Here is a 17,971-nt window from a genome sequence, read left to right as displayed (position 1 = left end):
GAGTATTTTCTGCATTTCCTGTTTTTATTTCTTATTTTTATTGTATTCCATTCTCACTCACATTGAATTATTTATGACACAATACTAGCAGAATAAATAGCTTAGTATGAAGAATACATTGAGGAACGAGCCTTTGTATAATGGTAGCCTGTGGTTCAGGAACTGGTCCTGGTCAGTGTGGTGGCTGTAGTGTGGTGGGGGAGCATTTTAGCGATAGCAACCACAACATGGTACAGTTTAAGTTTGTTATGGACAAGGAAATCGACAAGTTGCAAAAAAATGTTTTTGACTGGGGGACAGTGGATTTTAGTAAAATAAGGCAGGATCTGGCCAAGGTAGATTAGGAACAGTTACTTGTGGGGAAATCTACAGAGGAACAGTGGGAGGTATTCAAAAAGGAAATGGGGATGGTGCAGGCTCAACATGTTCCCTCTAGGGTGATAGGAAGGAGTAACAAGCCCAGAGAACCTTGGATGACCAGAGATATTCAGGTTATGATGAGAAGGAAAGGAGAGGCTTTTAGCGGGTACAAGGGAAGCAAATCAGCAGAGGCGTTAGTGGAGTACAGACAGTGCAGGGTGGAGCTTAAGAAAGTAATTAGGAGAGCAAAGAGGGGATATGAGAAAGCTCTGGCTGGTAAAAGTAGGGAAAATCCCAAGATATTCTATAAGTATATCAATGGGAAGAGGATAACCAAGGAAAGAGTGGGGCCCATAAGGGACCAAGGGGGCAATCTATGGTTGGAGCCAAAGGACATCGCTAGAGTGTTGAATGAATACTTCACATATGTCTTCACCCAAGAGAATGAGGATGAAGGTATCGAACTCGGGGAGAGAGACTGCGAGTTTCTTAAGCAAATTGATTTAGGGAGTGATAAGTTATTGGAGGTGTTGGCAGGCTTAAAAGTGGACAAATATCCAGGTCTGGATGATTTTGTCCCAGACTGCTGAGGGAGGCAAGGGAGGAGATCTGACCCAAATTTTTAATTCCTCTCTGGCCATAGGAAAGGTGCCAGAGGACTAGAGAACAGCTAATGTGGTTCTGCTTTTTAAGAAAGTTGAAGAGATAAGCCAGGGAACTACAGGCCAGTGAGTCTCATGTCAGTGGTGGGGAAACAATTGAAGAAAATTCTGAAGGAGGGTATCTATCTCCACTTGGAGAGGCAAGGTTTGATCAGGGATAGTCAACATGGCTTTGTCAGAGGGAGGTCATGCCTAACAAATTTGATTGAATTTTTTGAGGAGGTGACCAGGTGTGTAGATGAGGGTAGTGCAGTTGATGTAGTTTATATGGATTTCAGCAAAGCCTTTGACAGGGCCCCACATTGGAGACTTATAAAGAAGACAAATGCACTTGGGATACAGGGTAATTTGATAAGGTGAATTCAAAATTGGCTTAGTTGTAGGAGGCAGAGGGTGATAACAGAAGGATGCTTTAGTGACTGGAAGCCAGTGTCCAGTGGCGTACCACAGGAATCTGTGCTCGGTCCCCTATTATTTGTCATTTATATCAATGAAATAGATGACTATGTTGAGGGTAGGATTAGTAAGTTTGCGGATGACACAAAGATTGGCCGGGTGGTTAACAGTGAGGTTGAGTGTCTTGGGCTACAGGAAAATATAGACGGGATGGTCAAATGGGCAGATAAGTGGCAAATGGAATTTAACCCTGAAAAGTGTGAGGTGATACTCTTTAGAAGGAGTACTTTGACAAGGAAGTATTCAATGAACGGCATGGCACTAGGAAATTCTGAGGAACAAAGGGACCTTGGTGTGTGTGTCCATAGATCTCTGAAGGTGGAGGGCCACGTTGGTGGGCTGGTGAAAAAGGTATATGGGACACTTGCCTTTATCAATCGAGGCATAGATTACAAAAGTAGGGAGGTCATTTTGGAGTTGTATAGAACCTTGGTGAGGCCACAGCTGGAGTAGTGTGTGCAGTTCTGGTCACCACATTATAGGAAGGATATGATTGCACTGGAGGGGGTGCAGAGGAGATTCACCAGGGTGTTGCCTGGGATGAAACATTTAAGTTATGAAGAGAGGTTGGATAGACTTGGATTGTTTTCTTTGGAGTAGAGAAGACTGAGGGGCAACCTGATTGAGGTGTACAAGATTATGAGGGGCATGGACAGAGTGGATGGGGTGCATCTGTTTCACTTAGTTGAAGGGTAAGTCACAAGTGGGCATAAGTTCAAGGTGAGGGGCAGGAGGTTTAGGGGGGATGTGAGGAAAAGCTTTTTTACCCAGAGGGTGGTGATGGTCTGGGATGCACTGCCTGGGAGGGTGGTGGAGGTAGGTTGCCTCACATCCTTTAAAAAGTACCTGGATGAGCACTTGGCACGTCATAACACTCAAGGCTATGGACCAAGTGCTGGTAAATGGGATTAGGTAGGTAGATCAGGTGTTTTTCACGTGTCAGTGCAGACTCGATGGGCTGAAGGGCTTCTTCTGCACTGTGATTCTGTGATTCTGGTCATAGTACAGTTAGTGCACAACCAGTGTGGTCATAGTGTGCAGTCATTGTGTTCAATATAGTTAATGTGTGGTCAGCATATTTGACCACCTGGCCACAATGGTCCAAACGCTGTCATAATTTGAGAGTTTCACCAAATTTAACCTCAATTAACATGGGCCAGACAATTTGTTGAAACCCCCCAACCAAATTATGAGGGGACAAGATGGAATCACTGGGCTACATTTGGAAGGAATTGCAGGAATTTGAGCCATTTAGGTCCAAACGTTCTTAATGGAGAAAAGTATTGGATTGTCAGTCATTTCCTAGATGAAATCAGCTACCCTCACAATTGCATGATGTTGCAAGGCACAGATAGAGCAGAATTTCCTGATGACTTAGCTGTCAAGTGGGAGTAAATATAAAACTAGAATCTAATTATACCTCTTGTAATTGTACCATTTACCACTGTAAAGTATTCTGGAGACAGAAAAGAGAGGAAATGAATATTGTTTAATCATTATATGGCTCTGAGGATTACGTTTTTCTTCAACTATCTCATTGGACTAGGAACAATTATTAGAGTATATGAACTGTCAGGAAGGGCAACTTCATTAAAAAGCTTCCATTTATATAGCACATCACAACCAGTGAATTACTTTTGAACTATAGTTGCTGTTCTTAAGCAGGCATTAGAGCCAATTTATGAAGATTCCACAAGCAGCAAAGTTTTTTTATTTTTTCACAGGATTTTGGCTTTTTAAAAATGTTTTCTTTCATGCGATGTAGATGTAGTTGGCTGGGCCAGCACTTGTTGCCCATCCTAATTGCCCTTCAGAATGTGGTGGTGAGCTGCCTTTTTGAATCACTGCAGTCCATGTGTTGTAGGAACACGCACAGTGCTGTTAAGGAGGTAATGTATTGGTTAAGAGAGGGTTGTTGGCCAGGATATCAGGCAAATTCATGTTAATGGGTGTGTTACGTCCAGCCAAACTGGGGGTCTCATCTGAAAGAAAGCATGACAATGCAGAACTCCCTCAATATTGCTTGGTAAGACCCAACCTTGATTACATGCTGAAGACCTAGACTGGACCTTGAACCCATGACCTTCTTATGTGACAGTGCTACCAACTGAGCCAAGCTGACACTTAAAAAGCAACTGTTTGTAGATTAGATGAAGCCCGTGGAGAATACAAAGAAAGTAGGAAGAAACTTAAGCAAGGAGTCAGGAGGGCTAAAATGGGTCATGAAAAGTCACTGGCAACCAGGATTAAGGAAAATCCCAAGGCCTTTTATACATATGTAAAGGGCAACAGGGTAGCCAGGGAAAGGGTGGGCCCACTCAGGGACAGAGGTGGGAATCTGTGTGTGGAGCCAGAAGAAATGGGAGAGATACTGAATGAATACTTCTCATCAGTATTCACCAAAGAGAAGGACTTAGCGGTTGAGTTGTCTAGGAAAAAGTGTGTAGATAGCCTGGATCATGTTGAGATCAAAAAAGAGGAGCTGTTAGGTGTCTTGAAGAATATAAGGTGGATAAGTCCCCTGGTCCAGATGGGATCTACCTCAGAGTACTGAAGGAGGCAAGGGAGGAGATTGCTGGGGCCTTGACAGAAATCTTTGTATCCTCGCTGGCTACTTGTGAGGTCCCAGAGGACTGGAGAATGGCCAATGTTGTTCCATTGTTTAAGAAGGGTAGCAGGGATAATCCAGGGAATTATAGGCCGGTGAGCCTTACGTCAGTGGTAGGGAAATTATTGGAGAAGATTCTTCATGACAGAATTTACTACCATTTGGAAGCAAATGGGCATATTAGTGAGAAGCAGCATGGTTTTGTGAAGGGGAGGTCGTGTCTCATGAACTTGATCGAGATTTTCAAAGAAGTGACAAAGGTGATCGATGATGGAAGAGCAGTGGATGTTATATACATGGATTTCAGTAAGGCCTTTGACAAGGTCCCTCATGGCAGACTGGTACAGAAGATAAAGTCGCACGGGATCAGAGGTGAGGTGGCAGGATGGATACAGAATTGGCTTGGTCATAAAAGACAGAGGGTAGCAGTGGAAAGGTGCTTTTCTGAATGGAGAGCTGTGACTAGTGGAGTTCCACAGGGATCAGTGCTGGGACCTTTGCTGTTCGTGGTATACAAAAATGATTTGGAGGAAAATGTAACTGGGCTAATTAGTAAGTTTGCAGATGACACTAAGGTTGGAGGAGATGCAGATAGTGAAGAGGATTGTCAAAGGATAAATCGGTTGGAGACTTGGGTGGAGAAATGGAAGATGGAGCTTAATCCGGACAAATGTGAGGTATTGCATTTAGGAAGGTCTAATACAGGCAGGAATTACACTGTAAATGGCAGAACCCTTAAGGGCATTGAGGGGCAGAGGGATCTGGGTGTACAGGTCCATAGGTCACTGTTTGTGGCAACGCAGGTGGATAAGGTAGTCAGGAAAGCATATGGCATGCTTGCCTTAATTGGCAGGGGTATTGAGTACAAAAGCTGGGAAGTCATGCTGCAGCTGTATAGAACCTTGGTTAGGCCACACTTGGAATATTGTGTGCAATTCTGGTCACCACATTACCAGAAGGATATGGAGGCATTGGAGAGGGTGCAGAGGAGGTTTACCAGGATGCTGCCTGGTCTGGAGGTTATTAGGAATGAGGAGAGGTTGGAGAAACTCGGATTGTTCTCACTAGAGCGACGGAGATTGAGGGGCGACTTGATAGAAGTTTACAAAATTATGAGTGACATGGACAGAGTAGCTAGCCAGAAGCTTTTTCCCAGAGTGGAAGAGTCAATTACTAGGGGACATAGATTTAAGGTGAGAGGAGAAACCTATAAAGGTGATGTGCGGGGCAAGTTTTTTACGCAGGGGGTAGTGAGTGTCTGGAATTCGCTGCCAGAGGAGGTGGTGGAAGCAGGTACCATAGTGTTGTTTAAGAGGCAGCTTGAAAAATACATAAATAGGATGGGAATAGAGGGATACAGACCCCAGAAGTGCAAAATATTTTAGTTGATGGGCAATATGATCGGCGCAGGATTGGACGGCCGAAGGGCCTGTTCCTGTGCTGTACTTTCCTTTGTTCTCTGTTCTTTGTTCTTTGTATTATTTGACCTATGATCTAAATGAAACATTTCACCAGTGATATTTCCCAGTCTGGAAATGAACAACATGGCCCAAAGCATGCTGTGATTGTATCCCTCATAATAACCAAGAAAAAAGAAAGGTTTGTATTTATATAGTGCCTCTCACAACCTCAGGACAAAGTGCTTTAAAGCCAGTGAAGGACCTTTTGAAGCATAGTCAATGTTGTAATGTTTGATATGTGGCAGCCAATTTGCACACATGAAGATACCGCCAATAGCCACGTGGTAACAAAAGCAAAAAACTGCAGATGCTGGAAATCTAAAACAAAAACAGAAACAGAAATACCTGGAAAAACTCAGCAGGTCTGGCAGCATCGACAGAGGAGAGCACAATTGATGTTTCGAGTCCTCATGACCCTTCAACAGAACTAAGTAAAAATAGGAAAGGGGTGAAATATAAGCTGGTTTAAGGGGAGGTGGTTGTTGGGACAAGCAGCAAGTAATAGGCCGAGATAACCAAAAGAAGTCACAGACAAAAGGACAAAGAGGTGTTGAAGGTGGTGATATTATCTAAAGGAATGTGCTAATTAAGAGTGGAAAGCAGGACAGATAAGGTACAGGTAGCTCTAGTGGGAGTGGGGGAATACTAAAAGTGCTAAAAGGTAGAGGTAAACAATGGGTGGAAATACATTTAAAAATAATGGAAATAGGTGGGAAAGAAAAATCTATATAAATTATTGGAAAAAACAAAAAGGAGGGGGAAGAAACAGAAAGGGGGTGGGGATGGAGGAGAGAGTTCAAGATCTAAAATTGTTGAACTCAATATTCAGTCCGGAAGGCTGTAAAGTGCCTAGTTGGAAGATGAGGTGCTGTTCCTCCAGTTTACGTTGAGCTTCACTGGAACAATGCAGCAAGCCAAGGACAGACATGTGGGCAAGAGAGCAGGGTGGAGTGTTGAAATGGCAAGCGAAAGGGCGGTCTGGGTAATGCTTGCGGACAGACCTAAGGTGTTCTGCAAAGCAGTCACCCAGTCTGCGTTTGGTCTCTCCAATGTAGAGGAAACCGCATTGGGAGCAACGAATGCAGTAGACTTGGTTGAGGGAAGTGCAAGTGAAATGCTGCTTCACTTGAAATGAGTGTTTGGGCCCTTGGATGGTGAGGAGAGAGGAAGTGAAGGGACAGGTGTTGCATCTTCTGTGGTTGCATGGGAAGGTGCTGTGGGAGGGGGTTGAGGAGTAGGGGGTGATGGAGGAGTGGACAAGGGTGTCACGGAGGGAATGATTCCTACGGAATGCCACCAGGGAGGGTGAAGGGAAGATGTGTTTGGTGGTGGGATCATGCTGGAGGTGGCGGAAATGGCGGAGGATGACCCTTTGAATGCGGAGGCTGGTGGGGTGATAAGTGAGGACAAGGGGGACCCTATCATATTTCTGGAAGGGAGGAGAAGGTGTGAGGGCGGATGTGCGGGAGATGGGCCGGACACGGTTGAGGGCGCTGTCAACCACCATGGGTGGAAAACCTCAGTTAAGGAAGAAAGAAGACATGTCAGAGGAACTGTTTTTGAAAGTGGCATCAGCAGAACTGATGCGACGGAGGCGAAGGAACTGAGAGAATGGGATGGAGTCCTTACAGGAAGCGGGGTGTGAGGAGCTGTAGTTGAGGTAGCTGTGGGAGTCGGTAGGCTTTTAATGGATATTGGTGGACTCTCTATCACCAGAAATTGAGACAGAGAGGTTAAGGAAGGGAAGGGAAGTGTCAGAGATGGACCATGTGAAGATGATGGAGGTGGGGAGATTGGAAGCAAAGTTAATAAATTTTTCCAGGTCCCGACGTGAACATGAAGCAGCACCGAAGTAATCATCGATGTACCGGAGAAAGAGTTGTGGGAGGGGGCCAGAGTAGGACTGGAACAAGGAATGTTCCACATACCCCATAAAGAGACAGGCATAGCTGGGGTCTATGCGGGTACCCATAGCCACACCTTTTATTTGGAGGAAGTGAGAGGAGTTAAAGGAGAAATTGTTCAGTGTGAGAGCAAGTTCAGCCAGACGGAGGAGAGTAGTGGTGGATGGGGATTGTTCGAGCCTCTGTTCGAGGAAGAAGCTGAGAGCCCTCAGACCATCCTGGTGGGGGATGGTGGTGTAGAGGGATTTGACGTCCATGGTGAAGAGGAGGCCGTAGGGGCCAGGGAACTTGAAATTGTTGATGTGACGTAAGGTGTCAGAGGAATCAGGGATGTAGGTGGGAAGGGACTGGACAAGGGGAGAGAGAAGGGAATCAAGATAGCGAGAAATGAGTTCCGTGAGGCAGGAACAGGCTGACACGATCGGTCTGCTGGGACAGTCCTGTTTGTGGATTTTGGATTTTGAAACACTCCTTTCAAGTGAAGCAGCATTTCACTTGCACTTCCCTCAACCAAGTCTACTGCATTCGTTGCTCCCAATGCGGTTTCCTCTACATTGGAGAGACCAAACGCAGACTGGGTGACCGCTTTGCAGAACACCTTAGGTCTGTCCACAAGCATTACCCAGACCGCCCTTTCGCTTGCCATTTCAACACTCCACCCTGCTCTCTTGCCCACATGTCTGTCCTTGGCTTGCTGCATTGTTCCAGTGAAGCTCAACGTAAACTGAAGGAACAGCATCTCATCTTCCGACTAGGCACTTTACAGCCTTCCAGACTGAATATTGAGTTCAACAATTTTAGATCTTGAACTGTCTCCTCCATCCCCACCCCCTTTCCGTTTCTTCCCCCTCCTTTTTGTTTTTTCCAATAATTTATATAGATTTTTCTTTTCCCACCTATTTCCATTATTTTTAAATGTATTTCCACCCATTGTTTACCTCTACCTTTTAGCACTTTTAGTATTCCCCCACCCCCACTAGAGCTACCTGTACCTTATCTATCCTGCTTTCCACTCTTAATTAGCACATTCCTTTAGATAATATCACCATCTTCAACACCTCTTTGTCCTTTTGTCTGTGACTTCTTTTGGTTATCTCGGCCTATTACTTGCTGCTTGTCCCAACAACACCACCCCCCCCCGCCTTAAACCAGCTTATATTTCAACCCTTTCCTATTTTTACTTAGTTCTGTTGAAGGGTCATGAGGATTCAAAACGTCAATTGTGCTCTTCTCCGCCGATGCTGCCAGACCTGCTGAGTTTTTCCAGGTATTTCAGCCACATGGTAATGTTTAGCTCACCTGCTGTGGCAGTACTAGAAAAATGGGGAGTTGTCCTGGCCAAAATTCCTTCCTCAACGATCACAATCATAAAATAAATTGGCTATGTGACCCCTGCATTAGTCACCGTAACAAACAGTGACTATACTTCAAATATAGTTCATTGTATATATCTCAGTCTTTGGGTGGAAATTTCCATGCCAGTTAGCATCGGCTGTCATGGTAGACGTGAGCGGACAATATGGCAGGAAGGCCAAAAATCAGTTTCATGACCTTGTGAAACAAGTTTGCAATTGTCCATCCAGCTCGTCAATGGCGGGCCGCGTTTTCCACTGCCGCGCATCAGTAATACATCTGCATACCATTATAAACCCAGCTTACCAGAATCATCCCCCCCCCGGATCAAATTTATTATCCGTGCCACTGGGAAAACACGCCAGTGCAGAACACGTCTTGGTAACTGTGACATACAGAAATCGGGACTTACCGTCAGGGCCTTGCTCACATCATGGACATCCGAGGAACAGAAGACGCTGGAGCCTGACAGCAACAGGACCCTGAAGCAATGTGCATCACATGCTGGGTGGATCCTCATGGACCTGGCTCCACCGTAAGCAGCTCATGGAAGGTGGAAGTTGGAAGGTCACCGTTGAGGGTCTGCTTCGGGACTTTGGTGTCTTGGTCTTGATCTGCAGTGGATGATTGTCGAGGGGTGGAGAGGAAGATATAGGTCTGACTGGGAGAGGAATGTGGGTCAGCGGGGTGAGATTGGGAGAGGGGAATGAAGGTGTCAGAGGGTGTGAGGTTGGGAGGTAGGACCAAAACGATCAGTGCAGGGGTGAGATTGAAGGTATCGGGGGGAGTGTTGAGGTTGGGAGGGGGAATGGAGCACCCGGGATGAGGGTGTAATGGGGGAGAATATGGCAACTGGGGAGGAAGGTGTAAGGGAAGGAGTTTGGAAGGGGGAGGAGGCAGGATGGACTTCAGGTGGGAGAAGGAGTTCCGAGGGGTCAGGACTTTGGGGGGAGGAAGTAGTTCCGAGGGGGGAAGGGGTCCGGGGGAGGAAAGAGTAAGGGGGGGAGATCCAGGTGAATGTGCAAGGGAGGGGTCTGTGGAGTCGATGACTGCCTCCTGGGGAGTGAACTGAGGGTGGGTGTGGTAGGAGGGAAACGTGAGAATGAGAAAGGGCAGACTGAGCTGTTAGGGTGGGGGGGAGTGGTGAGGGTGCGACAGTATCGGTAAAAGGGACAGCGAGGGCGGTTGGTGGAGACTTAGAGGCAGAGGCGAACCCTGGGGGTGGGAAAGAGGAGTTCGGGGTGGCGAATGTGGATGGGGTGGGATTTTTGGAAAGGTTTCACATTCACCTGGACACCTCTGAAAGTAAAGGGTTGTGGCTGGTAGGTGACGGTGGGGAGGTGGAATGTGATGCTGGGGGGGTCGACAGTGATGGGGGGAAGGACATGAGTGACTGGTGCGGTGCACCTGGGTGCAGTGCCGGAATCACTTCAATGATCTGCTGCGCTCAGGAAGGGTGAGTACAGTGTTGGCATGGGTCAGTGTGCAGGTGTATTAAGGTATGGCCGTCCCGCTGTGGTCTGAGTATCAACTGTCAATCTCTCCGGAGCTGGCCAAGGGGGTGAGCCCTGGCTGCTTGGACTGAGTGCCTTGCGGCTTGAGGGCCACGACTCGGATGTGCCCCATCAGGTGCTCCTCCGCTGGGGTTGGCCAGGCTGCAATGGGGTATAGAATGGACTAATCAATGCTCCCCTGTTGTTTCAGGAGAAGACATCCCACGACAATATTGAAAGGTCATGGACCAGCGGAGGCCCCACTAGCCTCCTAATCCTTTCCAGATATGAGCACGATGTCCTGGAGTTTGAGCGACGGCATGCCCCACGTGCAACCGGTCGTGGAGAGGCGAGGGTGCCAGACAAAGGTAAGAGTCCAGTGCACAGAGGTGAGAATTTCAGCTTGTGCAACCGTCTGGTGTGGTTTTCATTGATGTGAGCCTCAAACCTGGAGTCCCCATTGATCGTTGGAAGACGAGGGCACCATGATGCAGATCTCCATTGCCTTAGCAGGGTGCCTGGCATGCACCGTGACAGTGTGATGACTTTAACTAATGACATGTCCTTCTTGTCCCTTTTAGCTTCACCAGTAAGCATTTGATCCCCAGGCCCCGAAAGGCCACCCTTGGCACCGGAGGACCACTGGGCTTCAGCTGCACCTGCATCACACCCACTCTCTGAAGCAGGCACCACTGCAGATACCAGCACCTCGGTGGGCATTAGAGCGGAAACTAGTATATCAGTGCACATTGGTGAAGGCACTTCACAATCACTTGAGGTGGAGGAGGAGGCAGAGAGTGCCTAGGGCAACGGCAGTCGGAGGATGCTGGGGACCAGGACGATGCTCAGTTGAAGGCTGATGATGAGCTTCTGGAATTGACCATTTGGTGGCAGATGCTGGATGTCCAGTTAGATGTGCAGGAGGATCTGGCGGAGATCAATGAGGGTATGCGTGCCATGGTCTCCATGATGGAGGAATCCATGCGGAGTGTGAGCACTGCGTTGACCGTCATGGCTGAGCGCACTGCCTCCTTCATTGAGAGAGTGGCAACCCTCATGGACAGGCAGCTCCAAGGATAGAATGAAGGGTTCCTGGGGTCGTGCTCTCACAAGCCCTCAACAGGCACTGACCTCAGGTGGTCAGTGTCAATGTGAGAGGTGGGTGAAGAACCCAGTATCCAGCTAGGTGCCCGTCCAGCAATGGTGTGCAGGGAGGTCCACAGCAACCTCACATCTACAGCCACCTCATGAGCTGCCTGTTGTCTCTGCAGGCTCCTCTCACAGCACTCTGGATGATGGCAGCAGCTTCTCCCCCTCTCCACCAGTGACCATGGCATCTGATGAGGCTGTGGCGACTGGGGAGCAGCTGTGGCACTGGCCACGCCGTCCCAGGCGGTGTCAGCACAGTCTCCACTGGCCAGAGGACAACCACCAAGGTCAACAAGACAGCAGAGTCAGCAGGCTGTCTCCAATGCTGGTGCCAGCGATGGGGGAGTACCTAGACATAGTACTCGCAAACATAAGTTAAAGGCACCATGAGCACAAGAGGGACAGGTCAATGGTAATTTAATGTTCATTTTTTCTTAACTTTATTTATACTGGTCCAATGCTGAATACCTGAAAAGTTTCTGTGAAGATTATTGAACTGTCAGAATTACATAAATTGTGTTTTTATCTTCATGGGCTGAATATGCTTCACCTTTTTATTTCATTGGTGCATGGAACGCAAGTATGTAATGCTGGACATAAGTGGCTCTGAACTTTATTGCAAAGGCACTGGATGTTCTTTGTGTTCAAATGAAAGGGTCCTTTCAGACAACTGGGATGGAGGCAGCCGCCCTGGCATGTGGTTGAAACTGTTCCTTGGTAACTTAGCTGAAGGAGCGTTGGATCAAGGTGTCACTGCCTCCCTGCAGGTTACTGAGGTCTGGCTCCGCGCCCTCAGTGTTCTCCTCACTGTGCTCCTCTTCGGTGGCCAGTGAAGCTGCCTCAAGACCCTCTTCCTCCAGTGGGTACCCCCTTGCCAGTTGGGATGGAGCACTGAAGAGTCTCAGCATCTGGGAGTATCTCAGGATGTGGGCGTCATGGGAGCTGCCAGGGTACCTTGCACAGACTTGCAGAATTTGCACCCTGTGGTCACACACTATCTGCACATTCATGGAGTGGAATTCTTCCCTGTTTATGAAGGCACCCAGCTGACCCACTGGTGCATTGATGGCCACATGTGTGCAGTCGATGGCACCCTGGATGTAGGGGAACCCAGCTTCTGGCTTGCTCAGCCTGACTGGCCTCGTAGTAAAGAATAAAGGTTAGTACCTGCCTGAACAGAGTTCATGTCACCAGCTTGATGCAACTGTGGACTCCACACTGATCCCCCACTGAGCCCTGGAAAAAGCCGGAGGCATAGAAGTTGAGGTCCACTGTGACCTTCGGAACAACTGGCATGGGGTGTCCACCCATACAGTCGGAGTTGACCTAAGGCCCGATCATCTGGCAAATGCAGGTCACGGTCTCCCTTGAGAGGCGAAGCCTCCTTCGGCATTGCACCTCAGGCATATTGAGATAATTGCATCGTATCCTGTAAACCCTGGCAGCAGGATAGCGGTGCCTTCTGCAGCCCCTTCTGCCTTGGACTCCCTGTTCACCCTGCGCCCCTTGTGCCTTCACCTCTCCTCCCACAGGTCCCTCCCCTGGAAGCTGAATAGGGGCAGGTGTCCTCCTCTCCCTTCTGCCCCTCTTCCTCGGAGGATGAGGTGCCTCCAGTGGAGACCACAATCCCCATTATCAGGTTAAGGGAAGGCTGTCTGACACCTGGAAGGGTCCACATTGTCTGAATTCTGCAGGGGCCTTGCCAACACCAATAAGTCCTGAATTGAAGCCTGGAAATGCTAAGAATGAAGCCCCAAACAGGGATGAAGCTGCCAAGTACTAATAAGCAACCAGCTGCGAACCATCTCCAAAACTCTCCACTACTCACACTGGCAATGCTGCTGACCCTGTTTATCCCGCCCTCGGATGAGGTTTGTGAAAATGTCAGCTGGCTGCTTGCCCGTTTTGCCTGTGTGACGAGCAGAAAATCACACAAGCAACAAAAAAAATCACAGACAATTGGACTGTTAAGGACCTTAAGTAGCCTGTTAGTTAATGGCACCCGCATACGCCCACTGAACAAAATATCACGTGAGTGCGCGATGATGTCAGGATGTTCACCCAGTGTCATCGTGCACTATTTTACTCCTGTTCAGGCAGAGCGCACGCCTGCCCGCGAGACAAAGATTTCTGCCCCATCACACATTATTCAGTGAAAGGGAATATATTTTCAGATTATAGAGTGACAAAATGTTCACCTGTACAACCAATTTTGATCAAAATTTCTTAACTATTCAAGGCCTAACACTCCTAGGTGCTACCCTGACATCCACAGCAGGGGTGGAGACAGCCATTGCAATGGTTAGCCATGTTGCCTCTGATGACTGCAGTGTGCATCCTCTGGAGAGCTGAAGCCCTGGGGACCTGGCTTGCTTTGGCTGTCCTCCTGTGGGCCAGCTGCTCCCTCTGCAGTGACAGAGGATGGGGTTGAGGGAGTCACAGGCAAAGGGGACTCAGAGGGAGCAGACAACCTCTGAGATTCCTGAGTGGATGACCCAGGGACCGCTGCTCCTCCTCCTTTCGGGTGTCTGAGGGCCCCGGGCTGACTCCTTGAGGGGAAGGAGCACAATCCATGGATGTCGAGGTGCCCAATTTCCCTCTTGCGTTGCCACTACAGGAACTCACTGTGGCTACCACGATGGAGTGCAGGTCTGCACATATCTCTGTGTTCTGCTGGATCAGGGGCTCCATAGCGTCTGCCATCCTCCCCATGGAGACCTCCATATGTGCACATGTGGGCACCACTTCATCAGTGTGCAGGCGGACACACTCCTCCGACTATCATGCCACTGTGTTGAGAGCTTCCAACAGCTCTGTGTGATGTTCCCCTGCCTTCTGCTGACTCTCCATGATAAGTTGGAAGGCCAAACCCAGAGGCTCGTCACCTGACTCGCACCTCACAGATACCTCTTCCACAGCAGTCCTCTGAGTGCTGGAGAGCTCGGCTGAACGTGTCTCCTCCTGTTGTGGGCAGGTGTCCGTGCAATGACCACCAGCTTGTGAACCCAAACCTGCTCTAGACCTAGGTCCCATTGAGGTATGTGTCTCTGCGCTGGTGCAGGGTGTGGGTTAGCACTGTGACGGGTCTTCCAGGCTGCTTATTTCCAGCTCTTCAATGGAGGAGGTGTCCTCTTGGCAGGAGGTGAGGACCTGGATGGAGCTGAGGGACTGGCTGGCTGAGGGTGTCGGTTGCTTGGCAAAGCTCCCTGTGAACCAAAGCAGAGATAATTAGTGCATGGCAGCAGAGTCAAAAGCAGGAGAGAGAACACTCACAGTTGTTTTGGGAGAGGGATAATGTGGTGCAGGATCCTCATGAGGATGTTTGCTACCGACCTCACCATCACCGCAGGCCCGGTCTACGCCCTCACCAGTATCAATAGTGAAATGGCACGCTCCTCAAAGTGAGTGGGGGGCCTAATGTGGGCCACTCCACCCCTGGTCTGAGACTTCTCCTTGCTGATGTGAGCCAGCTTCTCCTGCATGAAAACAAATGGAGAGAATGTGAGCAGGACACATGGCACTGCATGGAATATTTGTGTGCTGAGGGGAGCCAATATACAAGATAAGGATGTGAGCTCGAGAGGATATGAACCTGATGGAGATGTGAAGATGTGTGTGAGAATTAGTGGTGTTGTCCCTTGAGGTATGAGATCCCTGTGGATGTGTGATGGGTTTGTGAGTTTGTGATTTAAGAGTGATGAGAAGTGACTTACCCTGGCGGAATGGACGAGACCATTCATCCTTTTTCAGCACTGGTTGGCTGTCCTCTTTTGCAGGGCATTGGCACTGACCACCACAGCCACTACCTCCCATGCTGGACTTGTCACCTTTCTTGCTGGCCTTTGTCCAGAGCAAGGTACAGGACATCACGGTGGGCCTCCACGCATCCAAAAGGCATTCCGGGGACTGGTCACTGAATTGTGTGGGGTGTGGGGTGGGCAGGTAGTGGGCTGCAGTCTTCATGCCTTTTGGGGCCATGTCTTCTGTGCAGCAGTCCTGGGCTGGAAGCACTGAGAGGTGGGTGCGCAGCTGCACTTTAAATATGGTGCCTAGCACAAGGAAGCGGTGAGGTGATGGCGTGGCGGGCGAATCAGAGGCTTCCCACCAGCGAAACGGCATGTTTTCCAGGAATGCATGATTAATGAGCTGGGACTGGGACGATACAGTGTGAAAAGCTGCCATTGCAGCCAGCGAGTAAAACTTTCTTTTTCCTGCCCACCCCCGCAATGCGTGCAAATGTGTGATGATTCTGCCCTTTGTGTGTGTTGTGGATGATTCTGAGAGATGCAGTAAAGTGCTACATAAACGTAAGTTCTTCTTCTTAGCAGTCTGAGTGGTGCTGGTGAAGGCTGAGGGACAGGCTGTCCACTTGGACAGCTGGGCCACAGGCAGTGTGCGACATATCAAGGGAAAGGGAAGAAAGCAAATATTTCATGCTTTAAAAAAGAATTATCTGTGAATTGGATTCTCACCATGTAGATTTATACCGGCAATAGTGAAAGGAATGTTGTTGCTTTTAATGAGTTAATTAGATAAACCAATACATATTCAACAGGAAGTACAGCTTTAAGCATTATTATTGATATGTGATATCATAGCTGCTCAGAATTAGATTTAAGGCTAGAGTAGGGTGGAGAAAATTAAGCTCTCAAAAAAAAGGAGGAACTTTCAATGAGATATAAAGACAACTGCTTCTTATTTGCTCTGTTGCTATCTGGTCTGAACTGAGATGGCACGCCGATTTTGGTCGTGGTTCTGGAGTGCTGTGCTGGTCAGCTTAGGGCTGTGTGCGGTCCTGGTGCCAGATTTTCATAGAGACAAGAACAGCAGGATGGTCAAATGGAGCTCCCAGTGGGCTGTAGGTGAGTTCACTTTAAGCCCATCCACCACCACTCTCCTCCGTCTGGCTGAACTTGTTCTCTCACTGAACAATTTCTCCTTAAACTTGTCTCACTTCCTCCAAATAAAAGGTGTGGCCATGGGTACCCACGTGGGCTCCAGTTGTGCCTGTCTCTTTGTGGGGTACATGGAACATTCCTTGTTCCAGTCCTACTCAGGTCCCCTCCCACAACTCTTTCACCGGTACATCAATGACTGCTTCGTTGCTGCTTCATGCTCACGTCTGGACCTGGAAAAATTTATTAATTTTGCCTCCATCATTTTCACATGGTCCATCTCTGACACTTCCCTTCCCTTCCTCGACCTCTCTGTCTCAATTTCTGGTGATAGACTATCCACCAATATTCATTGCAAGCCTATCGACTCCCACAGCTACCTCGATTACAGCTCCTCACACCCTGCTTCCTGTAAGGACTTCATCCCATTCTCTCAGTTCCTTCACCTCCGTCGCATCTGTTCCAATGATGCCACTTTCCAAAACAGTTCTACTCACATAACAAAAACAGAATTACCTGGAAAAACTCAGCAGGTGGGCAGCATCGGCGGAGAAGAAAAGAGTTGACGTTTCGAGTCCTCATGACCATTCAACAGACTTCGGTCATGAGGACTCGAAACGTCAACTCTTTTCTTCTCCGCCGATGCTGCCAGACCTGCTGAGTTTTTCCAGGTAATTCTGTTTTTGTTTTGGATTTCCAGCATCCGCAGGTTTTTGTTTTTATTTTTAGTTCTTCTCACATGTCTTCCTTCTTCCTTAACTGAGGTTTTCCACCCAAGGTGGTTGACAGGGCCCTCAACTGTGTCCAGCTCATCTCCCGCGCATCCACCCTCACACCTTCCTCTCCCTCCCAGAACCATGATAGGGTCTCCCTTGTCCTCACTTATCACCCACAGCCCCCGCATTCAAAGGATCATCCTCCGCCATTTCCGCCAACTCCAGCATGATTCCACCACCAAATATATCTTCCCTTCACCTCCCGTGTTGAAATTCTGTAGGGACCGTTCCCTCCGGGACACCCTGGTCCACTCCTCCATCACCCCCTACACCTCAACGCCTTCCCACGGCACCTTCCCTTGCAACCGCAGAAGGTGCAACACCTGCCCCTTTACTTTGCCCCTCCTCACCGTCCAAGGGCCCAAACATTCCTTTCAAGTGAAGCAGCACTTCACTTGCACTTCCCTCAAATTAGTCTACTGCATTCGCTACTCCCAATGTGGTCTCCTCTACATTGGAGAGACCAAACACAGACTGGGTGACCCCTTTGCAGAACACCTTCAGTCTGTCCACATACATAACCCAGACCTTCCTATCGCTTGCCATTTCAACACATCCCTGCTCTCATGCCCACATGTCCACCCCTTGGCCTGTTGCAATGTTCCAGTGAAGCTCAAAGCAAACTGGAGGAACAGCACCTCATCCTCCGAAGAGGCACTTTACAGCCTTCTGGTCTTAACACTGAGTTCAACAACTTCAGATCATGAGCTCTTTCCTCCATCCTCACCCCCTTTTTGATCCCATTTTTTATAATAATTATTATATATATTTTTTTATATATTTTTTTTCATTTCCCACCTATTTCTATTATTATTTTTAAAATTTATTTCCATCCATTGTTTTATCTCTTTTAGC

The sequence above is a fragment of the Carcharodon carcharias genome, chromosome 14 (assembly GCF_017639515.1).
Source record: "Carcharodon carcharias isolate sCarCar2 chromosome 14, sCarCar2.pri, whole genome shotgun sequence".
NCBI classification, from domain to species: Eukaryota; Metazoa; Chordata; class Chondrichthyes; order Lamniformes; family Lamnidae; genus Carcharodon; species Carcharodon carcharias.
Note: the sequence above shows the minus strand (reverse complement) of the source record.